This window comes from Terrapene carolina, unplaced genomic scaffold, assembly GCF_002925995.2.
Source record: "Terrapene carolina triunguis isolate 2854851 unplaced genomic scaffold, T_m_triunguis-2.0 Scaffold35022, whole genome shotgun sequence".
Taxonomy (NCBI): Eukaryota; Metazoa; Chordata; order Testudines; family Emydidae; genus Terrapene; species Terrapene triunguis.
Window position 1 is genome coordinate 10,067,262 of NW_020699373.1, and position 20,171 is coordinate 10,087,432.

The 20,171-nt window shown below is 45.9% G+C and overlaps 1 protein-coding gene across 1 annotated transcript in view; it reads right to left on the bottom strand.

The window, feature by feature from the left end:
• Positions 1–20,171, bottom strand: part of SUSD1 (sushi domain containing 1) — a 235,551-nt gene that overhangs the window by 29,952 nt on the left and 185,428 nt on the right. The window lies entirely within an intron of this gene.

A 20,171-nucleotide genomic window follows, 5' to 3' on the forward strand; every position in this document is an offset into this window, starting at 1 on the left:
TCTCTGATTCCTCAGCACTGCAGAGGGGCCACAGGGATGGGGCATCTTTGGGATGGAGTGTCCCAAAGGAACAGGACCATTTCTGGGGGGAGACGCTCCGTCCCTGCATCCCACTGGGATAAACCACCCACTTCCCCCCCCCCAAACAAATCAGCACATTTTATCATAAAAGAGATGTGAAAATGGGGCTGCCCTCAAAAGCACTCGGAAACGAGCAGCCACATAGACAACCAGAACTGCACACAGCATCCGTGCGTACCCTCCACGAACAACCTTTTTACGTGGAAAACAGCCAGCCCCTGTCAGCAGTGCCTAAGCCCTTCACATGAGTTTCACGTTGTGGTGATGGAGCTCTGGCCCTCTAAATCCCTAGTTGTAGTGGCTGGCACAGGGTATTAACAACCTCTTTGCTCACTGGTATCACAGGAGCTTCTGCTGGGGTATCTGTTCTGTGAAGTCCTAATCTTTCAATTCATTGGTAAGAATCTTTCTTATGCCACGCAACGCTGTAGTTTACTCTTTCTCGGGGCACCAGATTGGCTGCTCCTTTGTTGAGAAGCGTAAGAGGAGCATGGAGATTTGGAATCCAAGTTATATTTATATAAAATGACAAATATTATTAAATGAAAATATTTGCCATTAAAACACACATGGGGGATTGTTTAAGTCACTCTGACATGGTATGTAAATAATGCCCACAGAAGCTCAAGTAAATTAACTTGGTTCCCAGGCATGGGGAACTCAAGAGAAAGCTGGGCTTTTGCCCAGAGCCAGATGTCTCCAGAATGGCACTACAAAATAATAATACTGTCTCACACGCTTTATGTCCATAGCCTGGGCCCGTCATATTTTTGACATTACGTGGGGCTGCCTCAAACTGGGACTCATGTGGCCCAAATAATGACTGACGGGCAATTCTTAGGGGAGGAGACTGGGTCATGTTACTACTACATGCATTTGTACAACGCTCACACAATGAGGCCCCAGTCCTGACAGGAGCCCTTTCTCGCTTCCACCTAAGAAATAAACCAATATGTGATTATTATTCATTGATGATGACAGAGGTGTGGTGGTGAGTTGAGTCTGATTTACATATCAGTTAATTAATTGCACCTCTCACACAAATCAGAATGGATACTGACACACAAGCAGTGCCTCCTGCATGCAATATCCCATGCACGTTTCTGGCCATTATCAGCCAAAACGCTTTCGGTCAGCCCAGCAACAACACTGCAGCAGAGGAGGTTGCAATTCAGGGCATGTCTACACAGCAAAAGCTGCACATTGGCTAGTGCAGGAAACAATAGCAGTGAAGACAGTACAGCATAGGCTTCAGCGTGGGCTAGCGAGCAGAGTACACACCAGGGTCCATGCCGCGCTGTCTCTGTTCAAACTGGCTTGGGTGGGCTAACCCAGGCACAGCTTTTGCTATGTGGATATCTGCTCAGATTCTTGATCTTAATCTACTATTCCTTTCTCCCCAAGCCTGCTGGGGCCAGGAGTGCCATGGAGGCAGTTTTCTCGGGCTCTGTGGGCAGAAAGGCGCACCCAAGGTGAGAGATTATGGCCGGCTGTCTCTTTCGGAAGGAGGATTGTGCCAGCACCTACATTTTTTGTTTTGCACTGCCCATCGTCTTGATAATGATGAAGGTTTCAGTTGGCAGCATTGGCACACCCGGCAGCCTTTGAGGTACGCTTTTCAGGGACTGTCTTTTAATCTGTGCTGGTACAGTTCCTAGAACATCTGGGCCCCACTCTAGGCTGGGGACATCTTGGTATTACTGTAATATGAATACTTAATCTTTCAGACATGTACCGAGACCTCTGCATGTCAAAATTCCCATAGATAAATTTTGGGAAACATCCATGTAACCAAGGAGAACTAAAGAAGTGATCAGTAACAGACAACATGAGTGGCACCCCAGCTCTCTTCCATTTCCGTGTGTGGTAAGTTGTACATACACTATTGGGCCTGATACTGCTCTCAGTCAAGTCTTTCCATTGCTTGCTGTGGGAACATGAGCTGGCCATAATACTTTGCTCTGATATAACGCTTTCCCTCTGAATATTTCACAGTACCTCTGTGACATGCAAATTTTATTACCCACTATTTAGAGAAGGGGAAACTGAGACCGAGAGGCAGTGTTCATCAACGAGAGCAGAGCAAACGGGCAGCAGACCTGAGAAAAGAATCCCAAACTCTTGACTTCAGGTCGAGTGCTCTAGCCACTCATGCAGCGTTCTTGCTGTATTTCACGTTATTGTAATAACGCCTCACACTGCTCTAGCACCTGTCACCCAAGTGTCATCAGGGAAAGGGACCGACAGTTATTCAGAGCTAATGCTTGCACAGTCTGTGGCTCTGAATTCATCTGCAGAGGAATTTCTTATGTAATTGTAGAATGGCTGTCATGCCTCTGTGTAGAGCTAGTATTTGTCTTTCAAGAGCAGTGTTAGTGTATCCTTGGTGGAACGTACCATTCTCTTTGTCTCATTTGGCTAGGTACTGAACTTGCAAGTGCTCGTAATGTTGTGTTTCACTGCTCAGATTAATAACTAGGGAGCTGTGGGAACAGGCCCAAAAGAAAGCTAAATGTTGATAGTGGGAGGGAAAGACCAACGATCTTTGTAATGCTGTCATCGGTCATTTTCCTTGCAATTCTTTCAGCAGTGAGTCAGCTGATTTGAATGTTCCTTACTCCATTCAGCCAATCGTGTATCACGGGATAGAGATTCATCATGAGGACAAATCTGATCTGCATCACCCTGGCCAGGCCAATGACGCTAAATATGTAGACATATGTCTCCATATACACACTAGATTAGAAAACAAATCCTTTTGCCATTAATACACAGACTTACGATTTTCTTCCTGACAGAGATTTCTTAGTACTTTATGGGCCCCTTTTCCAGTCATGGGCGTGATGGTACTTTTCTGTTGATGAGGTAGACTGGGCTGAAAAAACTCCAAGGCCTATTAATAGCAAAGAGGCTGAGGAGTTTATTAGCTCATGAAATGCTTAATACCAAGTTAACAGGAAGGACTTAACTTGATTTTACTAATCTATTTTAGTTTTTATTCCAAGGCTCCTGTTCCTGAGCTAAGGCCCTTGAGCTATTATTATGCTGAGATTTACAAATCATAAGTAAAAGGGGAAAAAACAGAAGAGGGAGGGTGAAAAGGAAAATGCTTTAAAACCCCTTTTGTCCCTTTCCCCCGACATCATCTTACTTTCTCTGCCTTCTCGTTTTCCTCCTACCTTCCCTATGTACTTCTTTTCCTACCCCTTACCATCCCACCCACGTACACTCATCTTCTCTCCCAGAATAACTACAAGATATTTGTCATGATGTTGTGTTTCAAAACTGAATCAGGAGGGAGGGGCTTGGATTTTCCCAGGACAGTTACCCTAGGCTGGTCTCCAGGGAAGGATGAGAGGAAGCAGGGACATAAATCATTAGGGGTTTTAAATTCTTTTTAGTGATTTCACAACCCCATTTTCTTTGCTTTTTGATCTCCTGGGTTTTTTCCTTCCCTTTCATGTTCATTTGGGAGATTTTCTGCTTCCCCTGAAGAGCATGAGAAGTGGAGGTTTTCAGAGGGCTAGAAAGCCCTGGGTACAGGAGCCAATCAGAGCGATGTGGGATGATGGTAGCCAGCCAGAATAGAGAGATCTGCATTGTTTAAAACATGGTGATTGGGAAATAATTGTACAGTGATTGTGCATTTCCCTGTTATCTGATTGGCTAACAAAGCTGTCAGTCATTTAGAATACAGGGAGCTGTAAACTATACAGTTACTGAGTAATAACTGGAGTGCCACTAAGTAAATCAGTCCCCAAGCGAGAGTATATAAGGGGGGGAAACCAGTGACTGGGCCGTGTCCCTGCTCTCTGAGTGCCTAGAAACGAACCCACATTTGCTGGCAATCAAAGCATGTTTCAAGGCCTTTAGGAGGCTATTTGAGAGGCTATGAAGGTCTCTCTTTTCTGGGTGGGTTGAGTCCATCCTTGTTTGACACTCTGGTCATAGAAGATTAGGGTTGGAAGAGACCTCAGGAGGTCAGCTAGTCCAACCCCATGCTCAAAGCAGGACCAACCCCAACTAAATCATCCCAGCCAGGGCTTTGTCAAGCTGGGCCTTAAAAACCTCTAAGGATGGAGATTCCACCACCTTCCTAGGTAACCCATTCCAGTGCTTCACCAGCCTCCTAGTGAAATAGTGTTTCTTAATATCCAACCTAGACCTCCCCCACTGCAACTTGAGACCATTACTCCTTGTTCTGTCATCTGGTAGCACTGAGAACAGCCGAGCTCCATCCTCTTCGGAACCCTCCTTCAGGTAGTTGAAGGCTGCTATCAAGTCCCCCCTCACTCTTCTTTTCTGCAGACTAAATAAGCCCAGTTCCCTCAGCCTCTCCTCATAAGTCTTATGCCCCAGCCCCCTAATCATTTTCGTTGCCCTCTGCTGGACTATCTCCAATTTGTCCATATCTTTTCTTTAGTGGGGGGCTCAAAACTGGACGCATTACTCCAGATGTGGCCTCACCAGTGCCAAATAGAGGGGAATAATCACTTCCCTTGATCTGCTGGCAGTGCTCCAACTAATGCAGCCCAATATGCCATTAGCCTTCTTGGCAACAAGGGCACATTGTTGACTCATATCCAGCTTCTCGTCCACTGTAATTCTCAGGTCCTTTTCTGCAGAACTGCCGCTTAGTCAGTTGGTCCCCAGCCTGAAGCAGTGCATGGGATTCTTCTTATCTAAGTGCAGAACTCTGCACATCAGATTTCTTTTGGCCCAATCCTCCAATTAGTCTCGGTCACTCTGGACCCTATCCCTACCCTCCAGCATATCTACCTCTCCCCCCAGCTTAGTGTCATCTGTGAACTAGCTGAGGGTGCAGTCCATCCCATCATCCAGATCATTAATGAAGATGTTAAACAAAACCGGCTTCAGGACCGACCCTGGGGCACTCTGCTGCCAACTAGATATCAAACCATTGAGCTCAATGATCTAGCCAGCTTTCTATCCACCGTATAGTCCATTCATCCAATCCATACTTCTTTAACTTGCTGGCAAGAATACTGTGGGAGACCACATCAAAAGCTTTGCTAAAGTCAAGGTATATCACATCCACCGCTTTCCCCATATCCGCAGAGCTAGTTATCTCATCATAGAAGGCAATCAAGTTGGTCAGGCATGACTTGTCCTTGGTGAATCCATGTTGACTGTTCCTGATCACCTTCCTCTCCTCCGAATGCTTCAAAATGGATTCCTTGAGGACCTGCTCCATGATTTTTCTGGGGACTGAGGTGAGGCTGACCGGTCTGTAGTTCCCCAGATTCTCCTCCTTCCCTTTTTTAAAGATGGGCACTATATTTACCTTTTTCCAATCGTCCGGGACCTCCCCTAATCCCCACGAGTTTTCAAAGATAATGGCCAATGGCTCTGCAATCACATCAGCCAACTCCCTCAGCACCCTCGGATGCATTAGATCCAGATGCATGGACTTGTGCATGTCCAGCTTTTCTAAATAGTCCTTAACCTGTTCTTTCACCACTGAGGGCTGCTCACCTCCTCCCCATACTGTGCTGTCCAGTGCAGCAGTCTGGAAGCTGACTTTGTCTGTGAAGACCGAGGCAAAAAAGCATTGGGTACTTCAGCTTTTTCCACATCATCTGTCACTAGGTTGCCTCCCCCATTCAGTAAGGGTCCCACACTTTCCCTGACCATCTTCTTGTTGCTAACATACCTGTAGAAACCCTTCTTGTTACCCTTCACATCCCTTGATAGCTGCAACTCCAGTTGTGCTTTGCGTTCCTGATTGTACCCCTGCATGCTCGAGCAATATTTTTATACTCCTCTCTAGTCATTTGTCCAAGTTTCCACTTCTTGTAAGCTTCCTTTTTGTGTTTAAGCTCACCGAAGATTTCTCTGTTAAGCCAAGCTGGTTGCCTGCCATATTTGCTATTCTTTCTGCATATCGGGACAATTAGTTCCTGCGCCCTCAATAAGGCTTCTTTAAAATACAGCCAGCTTTCCTGGACTCCTTTCCCCCCAATTAGCCTCTCAGGGGATCCTGCCCATCAGTTCCCTGAGGGAGTCAAAGTCTGCTTTTCTGAAGTCCAGGGTCCGTATTCTGCTGCTCTCCTTTCTTCCTTTTGTCAGGATCCTGAACTCAACCATCTCACCGTCACTGCTGCCCAGGTTGCCACCCTCTTCTACTTCTACCCCTACCAATTCATCCATGTTTGGGAGCAGCAGGTCAAGAGGAGGTAGGTTCCTCCAGCACTTGCCCCAGGAAATTGTCCCCAACACTCTCCAAAAACTTCCTGGATTGTCTGTGCACTGCTGTATTGCTCTCCCAGCAGATGTCAGGGTAATGGGAGTTCCCCATGAGAATCAGGGCCTGTGATCTGGAAACTTCTGTTAGTTGTCTGAAGAAAGCCTCGTCTACCTCATCCTCCTGGTCTGGTGGTCTATAGCAGACGCCCATCATGACATCAGCCTTGTTGCTCTCGCCTCTAAACTTTGGTCCATGCTTGAGTTGCTTAGTGTATATTTTACCATTCTGCATGCACCAAGGAAGGTTTTCTGATGGGCCCGTTTTTATACATCTACACGTTGTTGGTTCCCATTTCAGCACGTATGGACAGAAGAGTGCTCACCCACAACAGGAGAGTTGATGATTTGAAGGGATTTGTTGTATCACACAAGCATAGCTTGGAGTGGAACCAAACTGCTCCCAGGGTGAGGACATCAAGAGGCAGGTCCCTCCCACACCTAGCTCTCTGCTGGGCAGGCTGCATCTGGGGATGGCGAAGGCTCCTCCAGGTGTGGCTGGCCCATTGTCTGGGCTGTTGTGGGGAGGGGTTTGGAACCATTGTCCTGCCTCCTCTACATCCCGCCCTGCCCCTCTTGGAGTGACGTTTATTAAGGAGGACACATGGGTGGGGCAGCGTTTGAGATTCCCAAGCACGGGGACTTCAAAGATGACCAGCCCTTGTGTGTGGAGTAAAATTGGAGGGAAGGGTCTTTGCAAGGCTCGAACCAGCCCTAAATATCAAACTCGCTAGGCTTGATTCTCATCCCACTTGCGCTGGTGTAAAATGGGAGCAGTTCTGTTGGGGGCAGTGCGGTTGCACACATACAAAACTGGCGTGAGCAAGAGGAGAAACAGGCCCATTATCTCCACAGAGTTATAGAAGAAGTAAAGGTGGAAATGACTCTTTTGAGTAGACGTGCCCTGGTAAAAACCTCTCTTTCCAGGCCTTTGTACCATACTCATCACCAAAGGGGGGGATGAAGGGGAGAGGAAGAAGAGCCAGGCAGTGGAAATGGGGGGAAAAGAGGACTAGAGTGCTGGATGGAGAAAGGGACAGGAAACTGGCAATAGAGGGGAGACATTGGGACATGGAGGTGAAAGGAGGAGAAAACACCAAGGTAACGGTGATCCCTCTCCCTCTGACGCTAACACACTATATTCACAGGCCAGCTGTTTAACTTGTATCTGTTCCTGCTACTCAGAAATGTTTTAAAATCCCGGAATGAAGCTGGTTCTCCTTTGTGCGTACACCCTGTATCCCCCACACGTGGAGGCTTCCACAGGGCAGTGGGGGAACGTGACAGGCCAGGTGGCAGAAGATGGGTTTCAAAGAGACCAAGCCTTATTTTGCTGCAGGTGGGAGGCCTGGCTCAGGGAAGCGGCTGACAGAGCTGCACGCAGCAGGGGTCTACTGCCTGACCAGCCCAGTTACCTCCATGGAGCTCATCACCTTCCTTAACGCCCAGCACCCTGCACCAGTTCAGTCAGCCAGAGCTGATGAGGTTACTCTCAAGTCTGGTTGCAATGCCGTTGTGTGGCAGGAAAACTCCTTAAGGGTGAAGTGACTACCCTCTTTGGGACCTGCTCCTGCTCCCACCGAAGCCATAAAGAGACTTGCCATTGATTTCTGTGGCAGCAGAGGAGCATTTTGTTTCTGCGAGCATAGGCACCGACTGCATGGCTCCAGGGCTGGAGCACCCACATGGAAAAATTGGTGGGTGCTCTGCACCCACCGGCAGCCAAGCTCCCCTTCCCGCCCCTCCTGCCCCAGCTTGCCTCCACCTCCTCCGCTCAGCGCGCCGCATCCCCACTTCTCCTCCCAGCATTTGCCACCACAAAACAGCTGTTTTGCAGCGTAACAAGCTCTGGAAGGGAGTGGGGAGGAGCGGGAACGCGGCGGGCTGAGGGGAGGAGGTGGGGCCAGGGCAGGGATTTGGGGAAGGGGTCCAATAGGGGCAGGGAGGGGGCGGGGACTTTGGGGAAGGGGTTGGAATGGGGGAGGGGCAGGGGTAAAGTTGGGGCGGGGGGGGTCGAGCACCCACCGGCACCAGGAGAAGTTGGCGCCTATGTCTGCAAGGTGCTCATCTAAAGGGGTAAGGAAGCCTGTGCTTGGTGAGGCCCATGGCATGATGGGCCACAGCCTCAGCCAGTGATAAAACTACCCCAGCTGAGGCTTTGGCCCATAGCTTTTAATTTTCAGGGGGACATTATTTCATTTGGAGGTGACATCTGCACATTTGCTGTTGAAAACCAGGGTAATGAAATGATGCAGATGGGGAGGGGACCAAAGGCCAGAAGGAATGAAGAGAAGAGAGTATCTGACTGGGAAGGATGAGTGGCAGTGGGAAAGGACTAAAATGGAGACTGGTTGGAAGGAGAATAAGGAGTGATGAAGTAGAAATCGAGGGGAGAGGGAGGAGAAAGAGGAGGGAGATAGGCAATGGAGACATTAGGACACAACGCAAAAGAGGAGAGAAAGAAAACAGTGACTGCTTATCGTGGTTTCACATTCCAAAGCCTTCAGCCATCCCTTCCCTGTGCACACGCGGCCTGTCCTGCTCAGAACAAGCGTGGTTGCTAGCAGTCGCTGCTCTTCCAAACGGCACATCTCGAAGGGGCATTCATCCCAAAAGAAAGGGCTGATTGATTAACAAATGCAATAAGGAATCACTTAACAGGACTGTCTAGGGAATGCAAATGGCAGCGCAATTAGCAGCGCGCTGAATATGTGAGGAGCTGGGTTGAGTAAACATGATGTGGACACTTCCATGGTTACCCAGCTGGCAGGAGCTGCTTTCAGCAGAGATGGGGCTGTAGGTTGTGACAACAGAGGCTTATGCAATAAAGACTCCCTCTCTCCGATGCTCTCTTGATTGTATACTGCTGTAGCTAAGGCCGTCAGCATGCAGGCACAGGGCAAACAGGGAAATACTGCCAGCGGATTATTTTCCTAATGTGGTGGGATCCTTTGCAGTCCACCCTCACCCTCCAGTGACTCAACACTCCAGCCATTATACAGCCCTGTCCTGGGGTTGAGTGTTGCCGATGTGGCAAAGTTAATGGCAATTATAAGGAAAATGTCATGTCCTAGGGAGTTCTCACAGTGGCCTTTTACCAGCTACAGTCCTACACACTATGGCATTATCCAGAGGCAAGGGCTTCAAACGGGACTCCTGGCCTCAGTTTCCTTATGAGGATAATACTCTTCTTTGTGAAGCATGTTGAGATCTATGGGGAACGTGCTATAGCATCATTATCTCTTTAAGGTTAAATTTTTGACTTGAAATCCAACTGAGTAAGGACCACAGGCAGGGGAGGTCAGTGATATCTGAAAATGAGTAAGCGGCGCTGACATATAAAGTTATGTGCAAAGCCAGCTTACAGCAGTGCATAGAGGTCAATATGGTAGCGGTTTCAAATCAGGGTAGGCAAGGGAACTCCGCCTACTCATCCCAATGACTGCAGGCTCAGAGCCTTTGAGTATATCTACACTGCTTCTGGGAATGAACCTTCCAACCCGGGTCCACAGACTTGTGCTTGCGGGGCTTGCTCTAGCATGCTGCCAACAGTGTTTTTCTTCAGTGCCCAAGCTTTAGCCTGAGCTGCAAGATCTACACAACTATTTTTAGCACGCAAGCACAAACCCCACTAGCACAGGCTAGTGGACTCAGGCTAGGAAGCTTGCTCCCAGAGGAAAGTCTCTTGCAAGTGAAACATGGATTAAAGCCACAGCAATAACCAATCAGAAACAATACCCCTAAAAGCACTTCCCTTTATCGTTACTCTATTTGCTCAGCTGAGGCAGTGAGTCAGATAAGCGTTCTCTCTTTATGGAAGGTCTCAGGCGGGATGTCCTCAGTTTGCTTACATTGTAAACAAAACTCCGTAGGGATCTCAGTGAAAAAGTAGCTACTGCAACATCCTTAAAGGAACATATGAGTCTAATAAGAAAGGTAACGTGGACCAAACAATGCACATAAAGGGCCAGATTCTTAGTCAGTGTAAACAGACGTAGCTCCAGTGGAGTCAATGGACTTGTGACACTGCACCCCATATTTGTAATAGTAATATTATTATAATATTACTATGGCATAATTATGATGCATTTTGTACAAGATAAGTCATGTGAGGCATCATTGGAAAAGTTATGATTTGCTGAATATGATTACCCTGTTTGTATGCTGGAAAACACCCACAGCCGACCTTTCAGGTACAACAATGAAGAAGCCAGACGGGGCTCATCGCCCATCAGCAAAGACAACGGACTGCGTAATAGCTTACGCTTCCTGTGGGCATTTTGGCTAGCGTGTAAGCAATGGCTGCTATAACATAGCAAAGGCATGTGACCAGACCACATGTCTCTGGACTCCATCTTGGAATGTCAGTATTTTTCTACACACTGCTCTGGGCACCAAGTTTTGAAACAAACGGGTCCCACCATATGCTAAAGCTATATAAGGGCGGGAGGAGTGACATCATCTGGTGTTCTTCGCTCCCCACACAAGAAGACTCCTGGAAACACCTAAGGAACAAAGACTGAATTGGGGGAAGTGCTGAACCCAGGCTAAAGGGATTTCTAGGCTGTGTATGAAAGACCTGGGGATTCCAAGCTGTAAAACAAGTGCGGCTTGTCCCTTAAGAATCTGCAGCCTGCTTGTATCATCAGCCACGGTGAGAATTTGCTAATTCACATCCTATCTTTCTAGTATCTTAGACTTAGTTGGCGTTTTGGTTTATTTACTAGGTAATCTGCTTTGATCTGTTTGCTATCCCTTATAATCACTTAAAAACTATCTTTTGTAGTCGTTAAACTCGTTTTTGCTTTATCTAAACCAGTGAGTTGGAGTGAAGTGCAGGGGAAATCGTAGTTCAAGGGGCAAAGGCTGTTGCATATTCCTCTGCACATTGGGTGTGGGGGGCCGAACTCTAGGAGCTTTCGCTGTACAGTTCCCTGTGCAGCACAAGACGGTCTAATTTTGGGTTTCTTCTCCAGAGGGGGTGCATGCCTGGGAAGCTGAGAGTTACCTTGGCTTTAACCTTTCTACTCTTGGTTCGTGCAATGTCTAGTCAGAGAACCTGCCTGTAACTGCAGCTAGGTGTGCCCCTACCTGTGTGAATGCTGGCGGAACTGTAGCACTAGGAGCGCGTCTGCAGCTTGCCACAGCAGCACGGTGGGAAAGGGAGCCCAGGCTGGTACCCTAGTTCCAGTTGGTACCCGGGGCGGGGGGGAACTCGTCACAGGACTTACACTGATTTACACCAACTGATGAGCTGGGGTGAAATACTGGGTCCATTGAAGTTAATTGCAACCCCCCCATTGACCTCATTGGGGCTACGATTTCACCGCTATAAAATATTTCATAAGCATATATATTACATGTTAAATTATTTTATTACAGACAAATATGGTTGGTAGCATTCCCTCTGAATGATCAAGCTACCGGTGTCTGATATGGCCAGTGAACAATGGTTAATGGTTATATTTATTTATTGTTAATTCCTGTTTATTTGTTTAACCCATTTTAATCACTGGGAGTTTACGCCTGAATTCAGTGAAAGCCGGGCTCATGTATCCAGTACAGACAGAACTGGGCCAAATTCTGCTTTCAGTTACACTTGTGTAAATCCAGAATGATTCCATTTGGCCCTGATTCACCCCTCATGTAATCGGGTTGTATGTTTGGGAAATATTTTGTATCAGATACATTTAGGTGAAGATACATTTAAAGTTTGTTGATTCTCTGTAGCTGTTGAGGCTAATTTATTTTCATTGAAGCTTTAACTCTTTACAGCTGCTGGCTGTAATGGATGGCCCTGGAGAAGGAAAGCCTCCATTTAGACTCAGGACAAATGCATCGTGGGTAGCAACAGCCCAAGCTTCTCCAAAGTGCCCACACCAATCTGAGAGAGAAGGTGGGTGAGATAATATATTTTATTGGACTGGTGCGAAAGAGAAGCTTTCAAGCTACACAGAGCTGCTTCTTGAGGTCAGTGAAGACCAGGCACTTCAGCTTTACCATGAGATAAACTTGTCAATGTCAGTCCCATTCGGGAGGCACAGAGCTGTTTAACTTGTGGCAAAACGAAACAGCCTTGTCTTCACTGTGTATTTACCTCAGGGTAACTCATGCACATTAGTTATGCTGAAGTAAAAATGTCACTATTTTTAGCAGTGAAGACAAGACTGATGAGGAACAAACTGTAGAGGAGAGAAGGTAGTTTTGGTCACCTTTCAGCAAGGTATTTAAGCACGTGCTCAACTTTAAGCCTGTGAGTTGCCCCACTGAAGTCAACAGGACTACCCAAGGGCTTAAAGTCACCATATGCTTAAGTATCTTGATGAATCAGAGCCTTAGTTTCCATGGTGCATTCAACCCTTGGCTTCTGTGCTGGGACTGAGGCAACCAATAGGCATGTACATATTGGTAACATCCTAAACACTAACAGGGCCATGCTGCAGTTTCTGAGCACTGCCCTGCCCCTTTGCCCTCTCCCCTCCTCTGCCCCAATTCCTTGCTTGCTTGGTTGATTTTTGCACTTGCTATGATACTTATTTCACAGAGAGATTTGAAGGCTCACACTTTCAGCATTGCTGGCACCACGGGGATGTCCGTGCTGAACGCTCTGTTTTCTGCCACCCCAATCCAGTTCCCTTGCAGGGGATATCAGGGGCAGAGTTCTCGCCAAGTGGGCAAAGTTTATACTTGTATCTGTGCTTGAAGCTAATTACCGTTCTGGGTGGTGATGGTGGGTGTAAGATATGCAAAGGAGCTACCTCCAACGGAGACAAACAAAGTACAGCTGCTGTTTGCTCAGTTGCTAAGGTTGCCTCCCAGCTTCAGCTGAAAAGCTTCTGCTTATGCACCTCCAGGGTTTTGGGTTGATTCTCATGAATGTCAACCTGGAGGGGACACACAATGGGCCAAATTCACCACAAATATAACTAGGTGTACTTGATTATGACAGTGGTGAATTGAATACAATGAGATTTATATGCCAGCGCTGGGCACCCCACTAATAGATTGTCAGTTTTACCAGCTGGGAGACTCCATAGTCTGAACAGTTAGAAGATATGATTGCGATCAGATATTATACACCTCTACCCCAATATAACGCTGTCCTCGGGAGCCAAAAAAATCTTACCGTGTTATAGGTGAAACCGCGTTATATCGAACTTGCTTTGATCCGCCGGAGCACGCAGCCCCGCCCGCCCCCGGAGCTCTGCTTTACCGCGTTATATCCAAATTCGTGTTATATCGGGTTGCGTTATATCGCGGTAGAGGTGTAGTTACAATTAAGTTTTCTTGGCTTATAATGCTGCAAGGGTTTTAAAAAATGTCTGTATATTTCAACAGATTTAATTGGAATTCCATCAATGCACCATTAACTTAGTGACCTCACTGAAATTTCAGCCCTTGAACTGGTGAAAAATAGATCTAAAATATCTACAAATGGCCTGGAAAAATCTCTGCCTTTTTTTGAGTGGGACTGCAGATGGTTTATGCTGGAAAATAGCAGCTAAGTAAGGAGAATGCAGACTGTTTCTGCAGCATGAGTCTGTAAGTCCCACAGGGCAGTGCTGCAAAAAAGGAAGTTGCTGTCTTGCCATTAGGTGACTCCAGCGGGAAAAGAATGGCTCAGAGGATTGGTAATGGGCTTTTGAGTCTTTCTTCTCTGGATCAGCGCTTCAAATCCAGCCCAGATCAGTTGTTAGTGAAAATTGCTTCTCTCATGGCCTTTCAGGTGCCTATGTGAAATTAGTTTGATAGTGTAAGTGTTATTCCTAGAGTCTGGGTCGCAGGAGTCTGTACCTTCCGGGTTGGTGGTTTCATCAGCGAGGCCAGGGACAGGGATACTGGAATACAGTTGGCCTGCTAAGACAGGGCGCTCAGGCACTGTACTGTGCCACCTGCCTGCAGGTATACAGCTAATGGATCAGCACTCACATAGAAAAACATCCCGGAGAGCCAAAGGAAACTTCCAAGGGCCAGCGTCTCATCCACAGAAGCAGCTCCAAACATAAATGTACAGATCTAATTGGACATATACACAGCAGGGGCATTTTGTCATCAGCTGCCCACCAGTGCACCTCTGGCCCTGGCAGAATACTGTATCTGGTCAATAGAGAAGGTGAATACCTGCAAACAGCTGACATTTAATACACTAGGAGCCGAGGAATCAGCTGGCTTTGGGAAGTCTTCACTTTCTTTCAGAGATGCCAGCCATTCACTGTGTTCAAGATTCATATTTCGTACTGAACTTCCAGTACGACTTGCGACAGCCTGAAGGACTCAGAGTGCAGACAGCTCTGGAAATCAGCCCAGAGTCTCCATCTGCTCCTACAATTTACAGTGTGGAGTGAGAGAAAGGGTGGCAAACTACCGCATTTGAAGTCACTCTCATAGCTGTTGGTGATTGCTGCCTGTAAAGCATTCCACAGTCCATCCCATGACTGCCTCGTGCAGGCCAGGACTCCTGGAGACCTTGTGCTATGACACTAGTCACCACAGGCTGTGTTAACCCGTCTGGAAGTCAGAGAGTCTGCAAGAATTCCTGGAACCATCTGAGCCCAGCCAGCTGGTTGACATCAGAGGGGCTGAAAGGCAATCAAGCACATTTGAAAGGACCCTGAAACACAGAGATCATTATTGTGTCTGTCTTTTCCTGCCATTCCCTAGGCTTTTCTCCCCAGGGTAATTAAGCCTTGTCAATATGAAATGAACAGGACTTGTGGTTGCTGGGTACGGCTGTTCATTTGGGTTCTGAGGGAATCCAAATGAAGCTGAATCTCTTGGTATTTAGTTAACCCAAACATCCCAATATTTATCATTGTGTTTTTGCATGGAACAACTTTTTTTTTTTCAACATCAGGACTCTTATAAAAAGTAAGTTTCTAGCCTTCATGGCTGTGAAGAAAAACTTGAAAATATGATTCAAGTCCATCCTAAAGGCTCAAAAACCAGAAGGCAAATAAAAACCAAAGTATTATGATTATATAAAATCTCATGATTTGGGGAATGGGGGATTTTTGAATGTTTGAAGTTGGCAATACTGGGTGCCTGTATACCTGGTAAGTTCATTGTTTTTTAAATAATGAACTTGGTATATTTGGGCCTTTCTCAGCACAGAGCCTTTCTCAGCACAAAAGTGGGAAGCAGATCAGAGGGTGAGCCCAGGACTGTCCCACTGAGGGACAGCCAGCCATTGGGAGGCTGAGATCATCAGGCCTAAGCTGCAGGTTGGGGGGCAGCCTCTGACAGGATCCAGTCACTAGTAGAACAACCAGTCAGCAAGAAGTCACAGCCATCCAGCCCTACGTGTAAGGAGAGATCCATCTACAAAGGGAACTTGAGCACTAGAGCAGCTAGCCCAGTGGGAGACAAGGACCTGGCAGCCAGGAAAACCCAATCAGCAGGAGATATAACAGGAAGGGAACCACATGCCAGGGCATTTGGGGTCAAGCCAGCAAAGGGAGATCAAAGACCTAACTTGTAGTGGGGATCTATAGCTTGGCCACACCAGAACAAACTGACCGGACTGGTCTAACCAGGAACCAAACCGGGAACGGGCAGCCTGGTGGAAGCCAGGTCAGTGGGGCATATTCAGGACCAGACATGTACAGGTTAGGATTTTGCCTCCGTGATGGGAAACATCCATCTGCCTCCTCTGTAAGAAAATAAAGTATTTTATATTTGCACCATTAATATATCTGTTATCTGCAGAGAGGTAGGATGGTTTGGGGCAGAGGTGTCTGTCAGCCTGGTGAATATGTTGAGTCTTTGGGCTAAAAGGGGTGGAAAAGTTTTTCAAATTGTTTCTATATCACGTATTACCCCTGATGTTCAAAGGATGTTAATATTAATGTGCTGATATCATACAGTATATTTGACATTTCATACTGTAGATCACTTTTTTATATATTTAACAGCATTATAAATGCTGGAGGCAAAGCGGGATTTGGGGGTGGATGCTGATAGCTCGTGACCCCAAATGTAATAACCTCACGACCCGCTGAGGGGTCCTGACCCCCAGTTTGAGAACCCCCGCCCTAGGGCAATTTTTAGTCTGGCTGTTTTTCTTCCAGTGTTTTGCTAGGTTGCTTTGGTTCTTATGCATATTAGGTGTTAATGTTTCCTTTACTTGTTATGCAGTTGAGCGCATACAAATATAAGATGGCAAAAGAATATGGGAATTAAAGGATAATGAGCTTACATAAAAAGACACATTCTGAGAAACATCCTCCCTTAAACATCAGGCAAGTTTTGAGTAACTCTTTGTACATGATATAGCACGTATGGACTGTAAACGGTAAATATGGGCCTGCTTCTGCATTCCTTACTCAAGTTGTCCTGTACCTGTAATCAGATCTACACTGGCAGACTCTTGCACCAGGACAGAGCCCATTTGGCTTCAGTGGAAATCAATGCAAGCACAAGAGTCCACTGTGCAGACCTGTCTAAAAGGCTGGGGCCTGAGTAATCTCAGGAACATAAGAATTGCCATTCTGGATGAGTGGTCTCTCTAGTCCAGTACTTACACACATTTGTTGGAGCTTGGCTTATGTCATGAAACATGAAAATTGATCTCTTCCAAAATTCTAGGGTTTTTTGTTTGTTTTTATTGTTATTTTAATCTTGACTACTACTGTACCTCTGGATGTTCTCTCTATGCATAGATATGTCCAATTATCTTCCTTTTTTTGCCTTTTTTTTTTAACTCCTGCTAAGCTCCTGGCCTCAGTAGTATATTGTGGCAATGAGTTCCACAGTCTAATTGTGTATTGTGTAAAAAAGTATTGAACTAAATGCTACAGAAAGATTGCTAGTTCGATATGTGTTAGAAGTAATTTCACAGGTGAAGCCCCAATGTAACTTTCTGAAGGATGTTTCTTAAAATGTATCTTTTTATATAGGTTGACTATGATTTGTGTAATCCCCATACTCTTTTGCTGTCTCATATTTATTGGCTCTCAACTGCATAACAAGTACAGGAAACAACAACACCTAATATGCATAAGAACCGAAGCAATCAAGCAAGCCAGATGAAACATTGGCCAACGGTAAGGAGCTAACACTTCAAAAAAGAACTAAATATAAATATATTTTATATTCAAATCAATGTCATGTATCCAGATGAGTTTATATATGCCAAGCTAATGTTTTGCTCAATGCACTTTTGTAGTGAAACTCCTTAAGTTATACTGATGCTGCATCTGAGGGCATGTCGACGGTGCCCTGCAGTTCGGACTACAGGGGTAGGAATACAGCACAGTACTTTGGTGTATGCTACTAACGTGTCGACCCTGCAGGCATGAACAAAAAGATTCTTAGTTTGCAATAACACTCACCCCTGTAGTCCGGGGCAGTTTAGATATGCCCCAAGAAGTTTTATCTTATATATATATATATATATATATCCACAAAAAATCAGCAAACATTCTATAGGGATGGAGGATGGATAGCTTTATTTCCTAGCTGTTTGCTTTGATTAGGGCTAACTAATGTGATTAGCTTTGTTGGTAAGGTCCTGGACTAGAATCTAGAAGACTTGAGCTCAGTCCACCAAGACTTCAACTGTGGTCTTGAGTAAGTAATTTAACGCCTGTGTCTCACTTCCTATTCTGGACAGTGGGGGGTGATAATTACGTATGTTGTCTATTTAGACGGCTAGCTCTTTGGGACAGGAATTATTTTACTATGGGTTTCTACAGTGCCTAGCACAATGGGCCTTGATTTCAACTAGAGCTTCTATGTGCTGCTATTGCTGCCAAGAGTAACAACAGTGGTACAAACACCTGAGCCCAGTCTACTCTCCGGCCTCCACCTTTGTTGCCATCAGTGGAGTGGCACTGATGAAGCATTACAACTCGGATTGCACGTCAGTTTTAGATATTGTGACAGACCCAGACCAGTGGGGTACAGGAGTATGGTAGAGGGCAAATATACTGGTCACTGGATGAGTAGTTTTCTGTTCCCTGAGTGACCAGAGCAGGGGCTGCACTAGAGTAATCAGGAACCTGCTAGAACCAGTTAAGGCAGGCAGGCTAATTAGGACACCTGGAGCCAATTAAGAAGCAGCTGCTAGAATCAATTAAGGCAGGCTAATCAGGGCACCTGGGTTTTAAAAGGAGCTCACTTCAGTTTGTGGTGCGAGTGTGAGGAGCTGGGAGCAAGAGGTGCAAGGAGCTGAGAGTGAGAGGGTGTGCTGCTGGAGGACTGAGGAGCACAAGTGTTATCAGACACCAGGAGGAAGGTCCTGTGGTGAGACTAAGGAAGGTGTTTGGAGGAGGCCATGGGGAAGTAGCCCAGGGAGTTGTAGCTGTCATGCAGCTGTTACAGGAGGCACTATAGACAGCTGCAGTCCACAGGGCCCTGGGCTGGAACCCGGAGTAGAGGGCGGGCCCGGGTTCCCCCCAACCTCCCAATTGACCTGGACTGTGGGTTCTTCCAGAGGGGAAGGTCTCTGGGCTGTTCCCCAACCCACATGGTGAATCTCTGAGGCAAGAAAATCCGCCAATAAGCGCAGGACCCACCAAGATAGAGGAGGAACTTTGTCACACTATCTATATCTATAGATAGATAGATATGCAGGCTATATTTAAATTCCTTTTGTTTTATTGTTGCTTCATGAGTGAAGTTCCTTTTGTCCTTCTAACATACACATTGAAAACAGCAAGCATCGGGGGGGGGGGAAAAATCACACTCACATCAGGAATTAAAGAGAGTCAATTTCTGGAATCATCGAAATGATTCTTTAATACAATTAGAAAACTGGTTCCTGTGGGAAAAAAAGCCCAGTACAATGCACAGTTAAATTGCATTGAACTGCAGATGCTGTAAGAGTGACAATTCACACAGCAGAGTATGCTTAATGTGCTGATGCATAAATACTCATCTTTGTGGTAGTGAAAGCACAGCACTCACCAAGCCAGTGGATGTAGGCAAATATGCACATAGATGTGCTTACAAGCTTTGTCGTACTTTTCTTCATAATGTTTTGCAATGGATATTATTTATTGTTGGTACTAAGGTAGCACCTAGAAGTCCCAGTTGTGCACCAGGACCCCTTTGTGCTAGGTGCTGTACTGATGTAAGTAGAGTCGGAATGAGCTCTCCCCTGACATCTAGTGATGAGCTGTGGAAGAGGACTTCAGGAGCTGATCTCATTTGCATGGACACACCCACCCTGCCCAGATGCTCAGCATGATGGGATTGCTTGCCCAGATGATGACTTTTGGCTGGTGTTGGATCCCTAGTCTCCTTGTAATTGGGGCAGGAGTAACAAAGGGTTATAACTAGGGCTGTCAAGTGACTTAAAAATTACTTGTGATTAATCACACAATTCAAAAAATTAATTGCAATTAATTGCACAATTAATTGCATTGTTAAACAATAGAATACCATTTATTTAAATATTTTGGATGTTTTTCTACATTTTCAAATATATCTATTTCAATTACAACACCGAATATGAAGTGTACAGTGCTCACTTTATATTTATTTTTAATTACAAATATTTGCACTGTAATAAACAAAATTAATAGTATTTTTCAATTCACCTAATACAAGTACTGTAGTGCAATCTCTTTATCATAAAAGTTGAACTTATAAATGTAGAATTATGTACAAAAAAAACCTGCATTCAAAAATAAAACAATGTAAAACTTTAGAGCTTACAAGTCCAATCAGTCCTACTTCTTGTTCAGCCAATCACTCAGAAAAACAAGTTTGTTTACATTTGCAGGAGATAATGCTGCCTGCTTCTTGTTTACAATGTCACCTGAAAGTGAGATCAGGCGTTTGCATGGCAGTGTGGTAGCCGGAATTGCAAGATATTTGCATGC